Below are 17044 nucleotides of genomic sequence, written 5' to 3' on the forward strand. Positions count from 1 at the left end.
ATTTGTTCGATGACACACTCACACAGCAATAGAAAATAATGTTTACAAAATCGAACGCGATGTTGCCATAGAAAAATGGGGTTGTAAAGAGTGCAGTACTAGATTAACAGAGAGGAATCCCAGCGTACATTAAGGTGAAGGTGGAAGCTAGCCATTGTAGTAGTATAGGTAAACCCACGAGTAAAAATGGGGTAATAGTATTTGTGAGAGAAGAGCAAAGCACACGTAAATAGATCAATTTACTTATCAGACTGTGTGGCGCTTCATTGACACGAGTCTTTGAATACATTTGAAAAAAAATAACAATTCAATACTAAAGTTAAATGTATGAACGATATGTTCCGATGAACAATTGCAAATATAAATATATATAGAAGGTGCATTTGCATATGAAGCAAAATTCTGATTATACGCGAGCGTAACATGAGCAAATTTATAACACATGCGAATTAGGGGTCTTTTGGTATTAATTTGGTTCTTCCGCATAGTAACTCGATGTGGATAATTCCTTAATATTTTCCTTCGTTGATCGTATTGTTTTCACATATTCACGTTGAAGAGCCTTAATTTTGATTGAATGTAATACTTTTCCGTTTACTGTTTTTGAGACCATAGGCAGCCGTGGCAGTGTTCCGAGCTCTGCGATACAATTTTCTTACCCAATGTTAAAGTTGCTAAAACATACATTATAGACCCATTAAACGTAAAAATAATAATTGTATTGATATCAACACAATTTCATTCTATTGATTTTCATGACATGAAACGCTATGACTCACAAATAACATTTTATTGAGTGGTTTTTATAGCTGTTTCTATGATGTTGTCTGGCATCAGTGTCGAAAAAATAACGATGTTTTCACCAATACAAACAAAACCAATGCCGAAGATTGAAAAACGAAAATTTAACTTTCAGAGCACTTGCTAGAGTTTTCCGACGTTTTTCACTATACAGTGCGACAGCAGATGAAAATTCAACATCTTGTAAGTAATCGATTAGAATTTGGTTGATATTATTTGATGGGAAGTGTGCGAAAACGATCATTTTCTTCACACTGTTTCGCAAAATTATGATTTTCGGGCGAGAGGTGAGGGAGGGAGATGAATGAAATGAGCGCCATTGTGGCAGCCATTTGTGGCTAGCTTCCACCTTCACCTTAAGGCCTTTCACACAGTAGGGAACCGCAACTCGATCTTTGTTGGCGATGTCAATCGGATCTCCAGCTTTGCACATTGAGGCAACTCAAGCCATCCGCTCATGAGCTGTCCCGAAGAATCGACTATTTGAAGTGAGTTGACACGGAAAAGCTCGCAAAAAAAAACAAGCAGCTCTTCAGCTCACTTTGATAATGATGCAGGAGGGAAAAGAGCTGTAGAATTGCAGAGTGTGTGAGCTGTAAGATTCAAATGAATTGACCACTTTTCGCTCTTCATGTTATGACATCAGTTCAGTTTCATTTGTTTCTTGTCTTTTCAACTGTTATATTCGCGTTGACGGCTTTGAGTTTTGTTTAACAGTTTAAGGGGCGCTAAAAATAATAATTGCCTTTCAGGTAGAATGAACACGTTTTCAAAATTATAATTATGAAAGAAAATTAACTTCTGTGTATCAAATTAGTATTCTATTTCAATGAAAAACACTTTGTTCACCGCCTGCAACGTGAAAAAGTCTCATAAGAAAATTGTTTTTAAGACAACTTTATATTATAATGAAAAATCTCAGTAGAAATGTCGGAAATCTATAGACAAATGAATAAAAAAAAGGGTCAGGAATACGTGTTTCAAGTAATTTAATAACATGGTGTGAACAATTTCATTTAGATTTTAACATTTTAAAACTGGCTTCGTGTCTTCTAATTTGCTAAAGATCGCCACCAGACGTCTGACAACTGAGCTGAAGACCTGTTCATAAAGAACAGCTCTTTTAGATGAGCTGAGCTGTTCATCATGATGAGCTGAACTGCAAGCCTCTAACCCAAAAGTAATGAAATAGTCAAATTTTCATCTGGCATTGTAAACTGTATTATCGCTGGCAGAGATGCCATTTTTTTAACTGAAGAAGAAAGTTTTATAATGGCGATCTTCTTCAACTGAGATTTTTCTTAGCTCGAGCAGAAAGAAAAAAAAAATCGTGGGGGTTGTGTATGAGACACGACCGCTTAGGACATAGGACTACGCAATCTTTTTTTTGAAATTTGATGGTTTATTATTTCGGATATCATTTGTCAATATGTTGAAATTTTATAAATAATTCTTTAGTAAAAAGTTCCGGGGACCCTGAGAAGGTTTCATGGCCTGCGTGGTTTTGTAGAGTTGTTTCGATAAATAACGATCATTTATTATCTTTGCGAGAACAATACACTAATTGGTCATATGTCGCAATTTGTTTCTTTATATCAATACTTACTATGCAAGGGTGGAGTTTTCTTCGCAAATATTCTCTTTTCGCTATCCCTCTCCGTTGTTTTTATTCTAGCGGCTGTATAAGTTGCCCAATATTGACAGCTCTCTTCGGGAAAGTACACAAATGGCCAGAACAAATGTATGGGGAAATGGGAATGCTTCCAATTTTCATCAATTTAAACCATATACAGACTATGGAATCGTAATGTATAGCATATCAAACAAATCTTAGAATATTTTCGATTCGATTAGTATGAAAATCGTTAAAATACGTTCGCAGCAAAAATAGTTATTAACGATAACTTTATTTCATAAAAACGTGACCTGTTTTCTGATGTAAGACGTCCTACGTCAAAAACAGAACTACCCAATTTCGCAAATTTCATCAAATTGATAGTTTGCGCGACTTCGAAAACTTTACAATGAAAATAAAAAGAGAAAGCTTTAATATAAAATTTGCACCATTGCGAAAAACCTGCACATCTGGCATTCCTTGTTGATTTATTTTCGAAAGTGTTCCTCTCCGCGACGTTTGATGGTAACCTTCGTGCTTGGGAGACAAATTAATCTCTATCAGATTAGGATGCACGAGAGCTGTTTTAAATTGTAAAAACATCAATGAAATTGTAGTTTGATGCGAATTTATGTACGACCTAGCATTTGCAAAAATTATACCATTTGATGTTTGCTTGATAATGTGTATGCTCCCATTTTATTACCCAGCAAACAAATCGTATAATAAGCGTATATACAGCAGTATATATCCCAAATTTTGGATGGCATAAAATGCGCCTAGCTGGCATATACGTACAAAAAAGGAAGCGATATACATACATATCATCTACTTGTGAATTAGTTTGGATGAATAAACGAGTTGCATATGCATTTAGTACGATTATTGTCATACGTATATACAATTCACTACAGGCAAACAGGCGGAATATGTTCGTGAGGTTATGATTATTTTTTTAAACCTCACGAACTGCTTCATGACAACATTTATGTTTCCAAAAATAGGAATTATTCTATTGACTTTTAGTGAGAGGGAGTGGAAATATTTGAAATGAGTGGCGATAATGGTGAGGAATATTTGTGCCGATGTGATTCGACAGCCATCTCTCACGGCTATCTGGAATATAATTCTAAAGCAGTTCAAACTTGTACATATAATACGGAAAAGATGTAATCGGATACGTCATCCCTGGCTGTCTACTGTATTTTAGTGGAAATGTCTTGAAATTTATATAGAAATGGTCAAGTAAGATTCAGTGCTACGTGTTTCAACCCTCCTATACTCGCGCATACGGTCTGACAGACCGAGAATCTATGAGGTGGCTGAATCAAATGACTATTAAAACTGAATGAAGGTAGAAGAAAAAATGTTTTCTGGAGTTTTTTCATTCAATTATGTCTTTTTCTTTAAATAAATACCAATAACGCCTAGAAATACACAATAGTAATACTACAGAGACACGTACAGTCTGTGAGTACATAAGTTACGATTTTGCGCACGAGTACAGGAGGATTAAGTAATCAAATAACAAGAAGTGAAAATGTTCATTCTAATTTTACTAATGAGGCGAATGAACTGCAAAGTTTGAAGCCTCTCTAAAACAAAAAGATAAGATAATTTTATCAGTTTAAAACTGCTTTCGGGCCTGCAGATCTGGTAGAGATTTATTGCCTCCCTAAATCATCCTTAAATACATACGACATCGCGAATATTGATATGTAGAATTCCTAATGCAGAGCAAACCTGATTCTATACACACCCCTATTCTGTATTTCGATCGATTCGAAATATTTCGAACGACTTGATTAAATTCCATTCTGTATTTCGTTCGAGTTGTATTTACATTTCGTTCGATCTGTTTCTCTTAGAACATTAAAGGGGCAAAACGTTCGAAATAGGTGAAGCGAAATTATAGCTCGAACGAAACAACGATTCCGAACGAAATGGAAATCCGTCGGAATACAGAATTGGGCTGACAGTCTCGGATTTCTTTTCACTGTATGTGATCGAATCATGTATATATATTTTTTCATCCCATCTGTTTATTTTATGAGGATCATTTAGCAAATCCAGCTGTAAAAGAGCCGAATTAATTCGTATACATTTTTATCTCACGATAATTTGGTGTATATTACACAGTAGCCATTTAGGCGTAAGAATATTCCTATTGTTCGAATGTTCTCCAGTACACAGCGGGACTTTTGATATGAGGCTTCCATTGTTGTGTCGCTTGCCGATGAATCAGTCGAGTCGTCTAGTTTGTTTGATGTGTTTGTTCAGCTTGTTGATTTAAAGCATCTGTATTCTTCTGTTCCACCATTACCTGCAAAAATTGTGTCACTGCTAAACTAGTATTCCATAAGCAATGTATGTTTTCAACTGCAACCATCAAATTCAATTCAGTAATTGCAAAATTTTACAGATTTTCAAATGGACCTCTTCCAAACAACCCAATCAAATGTAAACATTGAACTCATATCCAGGGATGCCAGAAGACTGTTTTGAATATATTAACACGGCACGAAAAGTGTCTTCACATCATATTGAACGAAAAGGAATAACGGGTTCCCTCTCATAGCGATTCCGGGGAATGAGAAAGCGGACTCGCTAGCTAAGGTGGGCGCTTCAGAAGGCACACTTTTCGAAAGGCAAATTTCTTAAAACGAATTTTTTCACATTCCTCGTCAGCACACACTCGTTAGTTGGCAGTGCATGTGGAGTGAAGATGAGTTCGGTCGCTGGTTACACACGATTATCCCTAAGGTCTCGACGAGAGCTTGGTTTGAGGGATTGAATGTAGGTCGTGATTTCATTCGCGTGATATCTCGGCTTATGTCACTACAACCTAAACGCGCATCTCTATCGCATTGGGCTCGCAGCAAACAATCTTTGTGATTGTGGCGATGGCTGCCACGACATCGAGCATGTTGTCTGGTCGTGTATCCGGTTCCATGTTGCTCGCTCTCAGCTCTCTAGAGCACTGAGAGCAAAAGGCAGACAATCGGATATCCCCGTCCGGGATATCTTAGGTAGCCGTGATCCTGATCATCTATACCTGTTCCTCAGAAACGCCGATGTCAACGTTCAATGATGTTTCCTTCGTTGTGTCCCTGTTTCATATCCCTCCTATCCGATCTATAAACTTTTACTTAGTCGCGGCAATACATACACACACTCTTTACAGATACACGGGCCAAAGGTTGTGCAGTCCACTGATCATTCAACAAGAGCTGAAGGTTGTACCGCTCAGGACAACTCTACACGAGCTGATGTTTGTGCCGGCTAGTGACCATTCTATCCTGGATTCCTCGAGTCGAGAAGACGCACCACGCTAGATATGGAGTACAGACTAGGGGGGCGTCGCTGATTAATGGTCAGCTGCATCCCAATAGGAAGTATTCCGTGTCGGGCACACGTATAGAGCATTGGAGACAGCAACATCACAATTACGAAAACACTTGTAATACTAACCTCTAGCCAACCACGAGTAATCGGTTACATATTACTAACATAGTTATAAGGCAAACATTGTCGAAATATTGAACTCCCGGCTCCGTCAGGTTGACGCCATATGAGCCTTAATAAAAATATATATTTTGGATAAAAAAAAATAATTCGAATGTGCATTTTTGATAACCCAATGTTGTTTTTTTATTGATTCACATTTTACAATAATGCGTGTTTCATTCTTCGTACCTAAATGTTTCGAAGTTTATTGCTATGAATGTGAAAAAAAACTAGACTACTTTATCGTATAACTGTAAATGGAAATACATGCATATAGATTTAAAATTTTCTTGATCAATCGTTAATTAGGTGAACAAACATTGATTTAAATAAATCCATAATAACAAAATGTCCGAGTGAAAACCATATGCTAGTAGAAAAAATATCAATGAAACCGAAAGATATATGAATCTTATTTTTTTTTGTTATGATTTTAGTATTTTGGCACTGAGAAAAAAGTATCGATTGATCAATTTTGAAATGTTTGTTGTTTTTCACAAAATATCGAGAAAAAGTGACAAAAGTCTCTCCAGTCTATCAAATAAAACATTTCAATGGAACTCGTGTACTGGAATAGCATATTTTGCTCGTCTCGACAGTGGCTGAAGCCAAGTTTTCTGGAATAGAGCTCATATATCATACAAATGTTTCTTGGATGTATGCATATCGCCTTCAATTATGACTGTTGATACGATTTAATGTTGTCATATGATTTCGTTTAGATCGATTTTACGATAGCGTCTATCATGAGACCGATGCTTGTTATACCGAAGTACGACCTAATCCGTAGTGATAAATGAAATCGAGGTTTTTGCATTTTATACGATTTTGGAACACCATGTATACTATGCTCGACATGATATATGATTTGATTCGATCTCACTTTATATGCGGCTTTGAATATGTCAAATTTGCGACTTATTGTTTGCCGGGTGGTTTTCAGATTTTTGTGAAAAGTGATAGTTTTGTTCATTAACGCAAAATACTAGACCCTTATTTTTTATTTAGAGTGCTCAGATATTTTTTTTAAATGACTTTCTCAAAAAAAAAAAATCATGGCTTTCGAACTGAACTACTGAACCGATCTGACATCAGATCGACACATCAAATTGAAGACATTTAACTACTCTTTCTCGAAAAATTTTATACTTACAAAAAAATGGATTTTGTTTTCGTAATTATTGCTTGTATTTGTTTTTTATTGTTTTCATGGCTTTTGACTAGAGGGAGCTATATTTTTTCATATTTATTTATGAAAGCTGAGATTTTTACATAACATTTCAATAACATAACATTACATAACAAGAAAATCAGAGAGGCGTTTTTTCTTTGTTTTTGAGTTATGGTTTTTCAAAGTCAACCTAAAGCTCGAAATATACAGGGTGGGCCATTTAAAGTGGAAGCATCTGGCAACCCCATAACTTTTGACAGAGATGTCAGATTAACAAATGTCATACCGCGTTGGAAGCGTCATTTCAGTACAATTTTAACCATGGAACAATACACACCTAAACAACGCGCTGAAATTGTTCAGCTGTACATTCAAAATAACTTCTCAATTGTGTTAACTAAACGTGCGTGGAAAAATAAAAATAGAGTTAAAACAACGCCTGGAGACAACACTATACGTCGATTATATGCCAAATTTATATCGTCTGGTAGTGTTGGTAATGCCAGTCATCTGTCCAGACAACGACCAAGACGTTTCGACGAGAATATTGATGCCGTTCGAGCCAGTGTTGCAGAGACTCCATCGACATCAGGTCGCCATCGTTCGCAAGAGTTAGGCATCGAACCACTCTCCGACGCATAATTCGTGTTGATTTGAAAATGTTTCCGTATAAAATTTAAATGGCTCAACAACTTAACCCATCTGACTTACCACGTCGACTTGATTTTGCGAAATGGACCATCGAAATGGCCAACAATGAACGTGGCTTTTGGCAAAAAATCATAATGTCCGATGAGGCGCATTTCAACTTGAATGGAGAAGTGAATAAACAAAATTGTCGGTTTTATGCTACTGAAAACCCTCAATTCATCGAAACGCAACCTCTTTACGACCAAACAGTTACTGTGTGGTGTGGCATTTATGCCGATAAAGTCATCGGCCCGTACTTCTTTGAAAACGAAAATGGAGCAACGGTAACCGTGAATGGGGAGCGTTATCGGACAATGATAACCGATTTTGTATTGCCATTTGTTCGTGAGAATGAATTGGACAATTACTGGTTCCAACAGGACGGCGCTACATGCCATACAGCGGCTGCCACGACCAAATTATTGCGCGAAATGTTCCCCGGAAGATTAATATCGAAAAACGGCGATTATGACTGGCCACCGAGATCACCTGATTTGACGCCTCCTGACTTTTTTTATGGGGATATTAAAAATCCAAGGAATACACTGGTAAACCAAGGACCCTGGCTGCGCTGAAAGACAATATCCGACAAGAAATTGCTGCCATATCGGCCGAAACATTGGGCAATGTGATGGAAAATGCCGAAAAAAGGGCACATTTTGCGGTCAAGGCCAGAGGCGATCATTTACGATATATCATAATCAAAAAGTAGTTAGAACAAATCTCCTTGGACCAAAATAAATGAATTTCAAAAAAAATAATTTAAATTCCACTTCTTTACTTTGCTATTGCAAAAACAAATCCTTCCACTTTAAATGGCCCACCCTGTATTATATTTGCTATTTTTCCAAAAATATGTTTTCTCAAAAATTCATAACTTTTGAGCTAATGATTGAAATGATCGATAACTCAAATTGAACCCAAAGGACTAAAATTGTGAAGAAACCAGCGAATTCTTCGTCCGGTCATATAGAATCGGGTCTATACTTTACTATGACCATATTACAACCATATTACAATAATCCAACCCAGGTCTAAATATCAAATCCGACTACCGATTTTTTTGAAGACACTTACGGAAATGCAATTCACATCTGAACTAGTGTTCAAATAGTTTGCCGGTTGAATGATTATTAATATGATGAAGTTTTTCTCATTTTTTGTATCTTTTGCTGCCATTTTTAAGTTAGTTTACTCTATAACATCGGCAAATCCTTATGTTACACTACATCTACTATCGACCTTATTCATCTTACCTGCGTCAGTCCAAGCAATTGATTGTAACAATTTCTTCCGTGCGATTAAAGTCCCTCAGTCTAGATGGGATCACTGGGATTCGTAAACAAATCATACGGTGTCTTCGGTGCCGCATACAGTTGACGACGATTCTGACGGATCTGGCTTTTCATTTTCAAACATGAAGAATTATTCTTTTTCACCATCTCTGGTGAATCATTCCTTTTCGTCGAGCAGTTTCAACTGCAATTATGTTGTTCTGCACGCCAATAATTCTCCGGTCGGAATATGATATTTGACAGCTGGAACCCTAGATATTTTTTTTTAATGGTTTTATTTGTCAGTTTATTTTATAAAGGTTGCTTGTTTCATTTTAATTCGTCAAAATTGCATATGTAGATGAAACTTCAATTGATCTATATCAATTCTATCATTGGAATCATTGATAAAGCAAATATAATTAATGAAAAGTTTTTTCACTGTTTTCCTTCTGTTAATTCCTAGTAGGGTAGGTTTTTTCAGCTCCTCGAAATCAAGCCTCCTCCATCCGCCTAAGATGCCTGATATCATCTGTTGAAGTACCGTCCAAGCTAGTTGGACGCGAACACATGTACAAAACTTGTGATCTACTGTTTCTGCAACTCGGTTGTCGCAGTGTGTACAATTTTCGTCATCTACACGCCGCATCACGAAAAATAATTTTCGATGTTCAATTTTCTCGTTCACAAATAAGTACAGTTTTGAACGCTGTTCTGAAGTAAGATGCTTCGATGCAATATTTCGCCACGTGCGTGGCCAGTCATCTGCTGGATTATTTCGTTCCACCCTTGGTGTTTCGGTTTGAATGACGAAGTGATTGTGGATTTGATCGGCGGAGGGGTTTTGTAGGATTTGGTGTGGAATTTGGGATACGTTTTGTAGGATTTGTTTGAGGTCAGGAAGATCTACTGAAATTTGTGGTCGAGGATTTGTTTGGAGAAGAAAGGAACTGTAATAAGGAACGGATCCGATCTCTTTCAAATGACGATTAATTGCGAGCAACTTACACTTAAGCGCTGGTAATTGTAACTTCAGACCGCCTTTTTCCTTGCAGCGAGCCAACTGCATCATCGGGACGCGGGCAACAGTCCCTCTCCAGAGAAATGTTCCCATCGTTGATGTAATCTTCGCTATATGTACGTTCAACGGTGGGAGAATGGACGCGAGGTACCATATCCTAGAGGTACCGAACGTGTTAAGCATGATCACTTTTTGATGCAGCGTCAGCATACGCAGAGAGTGCAGCCACATTAGTTGTGAAAACTTCCCCACCAGTGCATTCCAGTTTAGTGTTGTCATGTGCTTTATCGAGTTTGCGAAAACTACACCCAATATTTTGACTACATCGGCTGTTTGCAGCCACTGGGTGTTGAAACTGTCGTTTTCGCAAAACCCAACATCGATAGCAACAGTTTTTCTCAAATTCAATTTTGCCCCAGCAGCATTTTCGAAGCGAGTAAAGAGTTCATGCATCGCTTCAATTTGCGCTGTCGATGTGACGATCACGCTGATATCATCCGCATACGCTACCAGCAGATCGTTCCCGCATACACTTTCGAGTCTGCACACTAGTGGATGGAGATACAGTACGAAGAGGTGCATTGACAACGGGTCCCCCTGTCGTACCGATCGTTGAATCTCGAACGACCGTGAGAGATGTCCGTTGATAAGCAGTCGAGACGCAGATCGACTGACGATGCGCGAGAGTAGAGCGATGAAATCGTCGTTGAAGCCGAGAGAACGCATGATTTGGAAGAGAAAAGAATGCCGGACCCGATCAAACGCATGGTCGAGATCGAAGCTAATTAGCTTCCCAGCACGACGGTCATGACGGAGACTCGCTATGCGGTCTTTCAGAGCAAGAGTGGCTTGGAAAATGTTCCGCTCTGAGTTCGAGCATTTCTGACCTTCGCTTAGCACGTGGTGTTCCCTCGCTCCAACCTGGTTTTGAGGATACGGGAGAACAGCTTATAATCGCTGTTGAGCAGTGAGATCGGACGGTATGATCGGGCCGTATGGTCGCCTCCCCTCTTCTTGACCAGCACGATGATACCCTCCACAAACACTGCAGGAATATTTCCGTTGAGCGCCTCGTTCAGCAGAAGTTTCAGCTCGCGGTGGATGACGTCGAACATGCGATGGTAAAACTCTCTCGGTATTCCATCGCAGCCAGGAGATCTTCGTGGTGCGCTTTCGGTTATCGCAGACCATATTTCTGCTGTCGTAATGTCGCTCATGCAGACTTCGTCGTTTGGCGGAATAACACGTTCACATATGAAACTGTTCCCATCGGCCTCTCTCGCCTCCTCTGAGTATAGTGACGAAAAGTAGGTGACCATGTGGTCCTCGATCGATCTCGACTCTGTTATTGTTTGCTCCCGCTCTGTCTGCAGCTGCGTGATTATGGTTTTCTTTCTCCGTCTTTCCCCCAACTGGAATATCGATATGGGTTCTCCCGCCACGTATGTTTCGTTGATTCTCATGAAATTGTGAGAAAATCTCCTTTGGAGCGCTAGCATTTCGCCTTTCAGTCGGTTGATGGTGGTCAACATTTCTGGATGCTGGTAGTATCCGTCGTATGCACGTCGTAGTTCGCCGTACAGACGTTGATGTTCACTATGGAATTCATTGAAAACGGATCGACTTTTCCACTTAAAGAAGCGCTTTATTTTGGGTTTCGCGAAACAGAGCCACCACTCAATCCAAGAGCCGTAATTTCTGCGTTGTCGGGTCCAGTATTGCCACTGGAATTCCGCAACGTTTTCGTTAGTCATAAGATATGATCGAAGGGACCAAAATCCACGACCATGTTCTTGTCCAAGGTGGGGAAGACATAGACGAAGTGTGAGCGCTTTGTGGTCGGTGAACGAGCAGACATGGGTGTGTGCTACACGCAAGTGGTCGCGCAGACCGCTGCTGACGTAGATGCGGTCTAGGCGCGACTGGGCGTTGCGACAGACGTACGTGAAACTATTATCACTGGGACATAGTTTCTCCCATACGTCGTGCAGTTGTAGTTGCTGGACGGCTGCTTTGAGAGCGGGACTCGCATTCGGGCTGCTTGAATCGCATGTTCGAAGCACGCAATTGAAATCGCCGGTCAAGATTACATTCGTGGTGTTATGACGAAGGTAGTAGGGAAGCGTTTCGTGGAAAAAAATTTCCCGAACGGCGCGTTGTGAAGAACCGGAGGGAGCGTTAACATTGCAGATCGTCGTGTCTTGCACTCGCAGCGCAATCAGTCGGCTGTCCAGACTTCTCTCAACGTTTGTAACTTGTATGTGTTGTTTGAGAGCAATAGCTGTGCCCCTTTTCGTATGGTCTACATTGAAGAAAACGACGTAGCCAGGCAAGGAGAGCTGCTCGTTCTCTACTTCTTGCAGACACACGATGTCAAGGCTCTGACTGTTGACGAAGTTTCGTAAAGCGTTCAGTTTCGTGGGGTTCGTGATGGTAGCGATGTTGATGGACGAAATATTATACGATGTGGGAGCCATTTAGATTAGCATCACTTCAAAACTCTCTCCGTCGGTATCTTCCCGGCGAGGTTTTTTACCAGCCGGTCGTCTTCGGTTCGATTTGCTGCTGTTGGATGTGGTAGAGTCATCTGTTTCATTACCATTGCTACTCTTGCTCTGCGATCGTAACGCTGGTTTTTTGAAAAAATCGTCCACAGCTACGACAGCTTGCGGTGGCGCTAGCAATTTGGTTCGTTGAGATTGGGCTACAGGCTGGCTGTTTGCATTCGGTTTTGGACATGAGGTGCTTTCGGGCTGCCCACTTGTGTGCGTTTTTGAACCCGAGGGTTCACTCTGGTTCGTAACACTCGGCAGTTCCGGAAACACTTGTGATGATGTCAGTGGTGGAGCGGTAGATTTCTTCGTTTGTGTCGGTCTCTCACCAGCTGATTTCTTATGTTGTTGATTGGAAGTTGACCTATTAGTATGTCCAGATTGCTTCGCCACGTTCGCGTAGCTTTTCTGGTAAATAAGCTTTTTGCTTGGACACATGATATGCCAGTGTGTGCTTGCTCTTTGCAGTGGCGGCAGGAATGAAGCTGTCCCTTATACACGACAAACGCTTGCTCTCCGTCGATTGTTACCCAGGAATCTATATTTCGCTTTACCAGCATACGAGCGGACCAAATGCCGAGCGGTATTCCTTGGGCTTCATTGTTTTCGCCCCACGATACTTCTTTGATCGAGATTACTTCACCGAACGCAGTGAGAAAATCGACGACCTTCCTTTCGGATACATCTTCCGGGAGATCGTAAACACGTACTTCTACACTACCATCTTCCAGCGTAATTCGAAGAGTGTGTTTCTTCCCCTCACACTCCACTTCGTGCTTTCCGTCATGTTCATCGACGACTTTTTGTGCGATCGCCAATTCACTGACTTTTACGAACGCACATGCATCACCTCTGTGGCACTGAAGTCGTTTGATGTCTTCCAGTTTCACCATTTGGTTGAAGGACTGTGTTTTGTAGAGCTGGCGCAAAAATTTTCTGTTTCATGCAGACGCGTCTACGTTTTTCTCTCGGAAAATTACAGTTGTGCATTTTTTGACTATCAAATCGGTGTTAATATTTAAAAAAAAAAAGAAAGAATTGGAGTTGATTATTTCCAATTCTACAATTGGGCAGCGTTATTGGTTTTGTTTACGAAATACCATATTTGAGTGAACTGGAAAAAAGAGAAAAAGAAGAAAAAGAAAATCATAAACAACCTTGGAGAATATGGAGGAGGAGGTGACGGATCCACCGGATCCGGGTGCAATGAAGAGCACAGGAGCGATTGCAAAAAAGTTCAAGCAAAACAGTGAAAAAAACACGGAGTATAGAGGAACTAAATGGGTTGCAGAATCGGACCGTTTTACTCAGAAGACAGCAGAAAAACTGAGCAGTTTTGAGTACACCATAACGGATATGGCACCGTATCGAATCTTTTTCGAACTTCAGGGGAGAACAGAAAACGTAAAAATTAACAAATTTTCGCTCGGAAGTACGCTGAAAGATCTAGGGATGAAGAACTACGTCAGTGATATGAAATACGTGGGACAGTACAAAATCATGGTCTTTGTAAATAGTTACGTGAAAGCTAATCTACTGATCGAAATGTTTAACAAAGGAGACAGCGCATATAGAGCATATGTACCAAAACATTTGGTGTGTATCGCAGGAGTAGTCGCAGGTGTTCCAACAAATATCAACGTGGACGAACTCAAGGCGGAGATCCAGAGCGAAGTGCCAATAATGGATGTTATTAGGATGACAAGGTATGAGGAAGGCATTGGAAAAGTACCGATAAACAGAATAAGCATAAATTTCCGTGCAAACGAATTGCCAAGAAACGTCAAGATGTTCTGCTGCTCCAGCAGTGTACAGCCATTTAGGCCGAAAGTAATAATATGCTTGAAGTGTCTGAGATTTGGACATAAGACAGATAACTGCAAAGGAGCAATGAGATGCCAACGCTGCAGTCAACGGCACGAACAACAAGAAGAATATCAAAAATGCTCGAAAACATACCACTGCGTTTCACTGTAAGTCATCCGAACATAGCTCGGTAGATCAAACTTGTCCCGAGCGGAAAAGACAACACGATATTAAACGTCTAATGTCAAAGAGAAACTGGACGTATGCAGAAGCCCGAGAACAAGTGCCTGAATTACAAAATATGTACGAACCATTACGAAATGTGGAGGAGTTCCCGACAGTAGCAGAAACATATGCACAACTAACGAAAGGCCAATTCACTTGGAAGAACCCAATGCGTGAGGAATGGATAAAAACCAATCAAGAGAGGAAAGCAGTACATGCTGCTGTTAAAACGTATAAGGAGGATCCGAAGAAAAAATCGCAAAAGAGAGTTTTAAGTGAACAGCCACTGGTGCAAACAGCTGCTAATAAAACTACTGAACAAAGAAATCTTATTGTTGCAGAGATACCAGAGGCAAAAAATGGAACTGGATTGAACAAAAACCTCAAATCGACGGAAAAGGAGCGATTGGAAGCAGAATTCAAGAAAAAGGAAGAACTACTTATGGAAAAATTCCACCAGATGCAAGCCACGGAAAGCCGTAGACAACAGGAGCTTATTATGTCTTTCTACGCGGACTTTATCGAAAATGTGAACGAAGACATGGACGTGAGAGAGACATTTAGAAGATGTACTATGAAACATTTCAATCTGACTAACACGATAATTATGGATACAGATCAAATGGAACACCTACCAGAGATCCCAAATGGCGAAGAAAACCTTTAAAATACTCCAAGCCAACGTACAAAGCTTAAGCAGAAATAAAAATGAAATACATCGTGTACTCAATGGATATGAATATTCAGCAGCGATTTTATCGGAAACATGGACATATCAAGCAATGGAAAACACTAACAAATACAAAATAACTGGTTTCCATTATATTCCTAGTTCAAGAGATGATAAGTATGGAGGGGCCGGAATATATTTGGAAAATTCGTTGAACTACAAACTGATTCCTTCTCCAATCGTCTCTAGATTGACACAGGTGACTAGTGTACGGATCATACACCTTGATTTAGTAATAGTATCACTGTATGCGAGCCCCTCAATTACATTGAAGGTATTTGAAGATGATATACGAAGAATTTTCCACGGTTTGCAAGGTTTTAAACGAGTGCTGATTGGAGGAGACCTAAACGCACATCATTTCGTTTGGGGTGACGATATCTGTGATAGAAAAGGTGAAATTCTGGTAGATGTTTCCAACAACAGTGATCTTTTCTTTTTAAATGATGGCTCGTACACATTCATACCTATTTGTAATAATGCACGATCTACTGCAATCGATGTTACACTATGTTCGAGAGAATTGATTAACAATATGAGTTGGAAAACATTAGATTTCGGCATAGGAAGCCATCATGTCGGAATTGAAATTGATTGGACAAGTGAAAATGAGACTAGATCAGGGTTCTTTTTTGACAGAAAGAGGATTACTGAACAAATCTCTAACCTGAACCTATCAAGTGTGCAAACTATAGAAGATCTAACAAGAAATTCCATAACGATTCATAAGAGGAACAAGAAGAAAGATGTTCGCACACCGAAATTTTGGTGGTCAGATAGCGTTGAGACAGCATGGAAGGAGAAAAATTCAGCAAGGAAAGAATTCAACCGATTATCCAGTGTGCAGAACCTCATAGAGTTAAAGCGGAAAGCTGCAATTTTTCTACGAAGAAAACGAGAAGAAATTAAAAAGAAGTTCGAAGAATTTCCGGATGAAGTCGGACCGTTTACCGAATCGAAAGAACTGTGGCTCAAAATAGGTAGACTAACAGGAAAGCGAATCAGCAGGAAAGAAAATAACATTATCTACGACGATGCAGATGAAGCTGAATGTTTCCTTAATACACATTTTGGTGCACAATACTCAGCTCCAGAAATAGAGTATCCATTTTATCCACTTCAAGTAGCCACGGATGACTTACTGACGAGGGAGAACTGGACAATGATACTCAACTCTAAACGAAAAGTCTCTGCGCCAGGAGAAGATAAATTAACTTACGAACTGCTCAGGTGTCTAAGCCCAGAGGTAACGGACAAGATCATCGAAGATATCAATATCATGTGGAGGCGCGGAATAGTAAGCGAATCTCTGAAAATTATAAAGGTGGTTGCTATTCCAAAACATGGTCGTGACCAGAGCATACCCACAGGAAAGCGACCGATTTCGTTAGTACCAACGTTGGCAAAGGTAGCGAATTCAGCAGTACTACACCGTTTACAACAGTTCCTCGAATCAGGTGGGGTGCTTCCGGATACCTCTTTCGGTTTTCGTAAACATCTATCGACGACCACTTGCGTTTCCTTTGTGATAAACTGGATAAAAGCAAGCAAAAGAGAAAATTTTGTGACTGCTTTAATATGTATCGATCTTTCAAATGCATTCAATGCGGTCAAAGTAGAAAAATTAGTGGATATAATGTCTATACTCGGCG

The sequence above is a fragment of the Toxorhynchites rutilus genome, chromosome 1, assembly GCF_029784135.1.
Source record: "Toxorhynchites rutilus septentrionalis strain SRP chromosome 1, ASM2978413v1, whole genome shotgun sequence".
NCBI classification, from domain to species: Eukaryota; Metazoa; Arthropoda; class Insecta; order Diptera; family Culicidae; genus Toxorhynchites; species Toxorhynchites rutilus.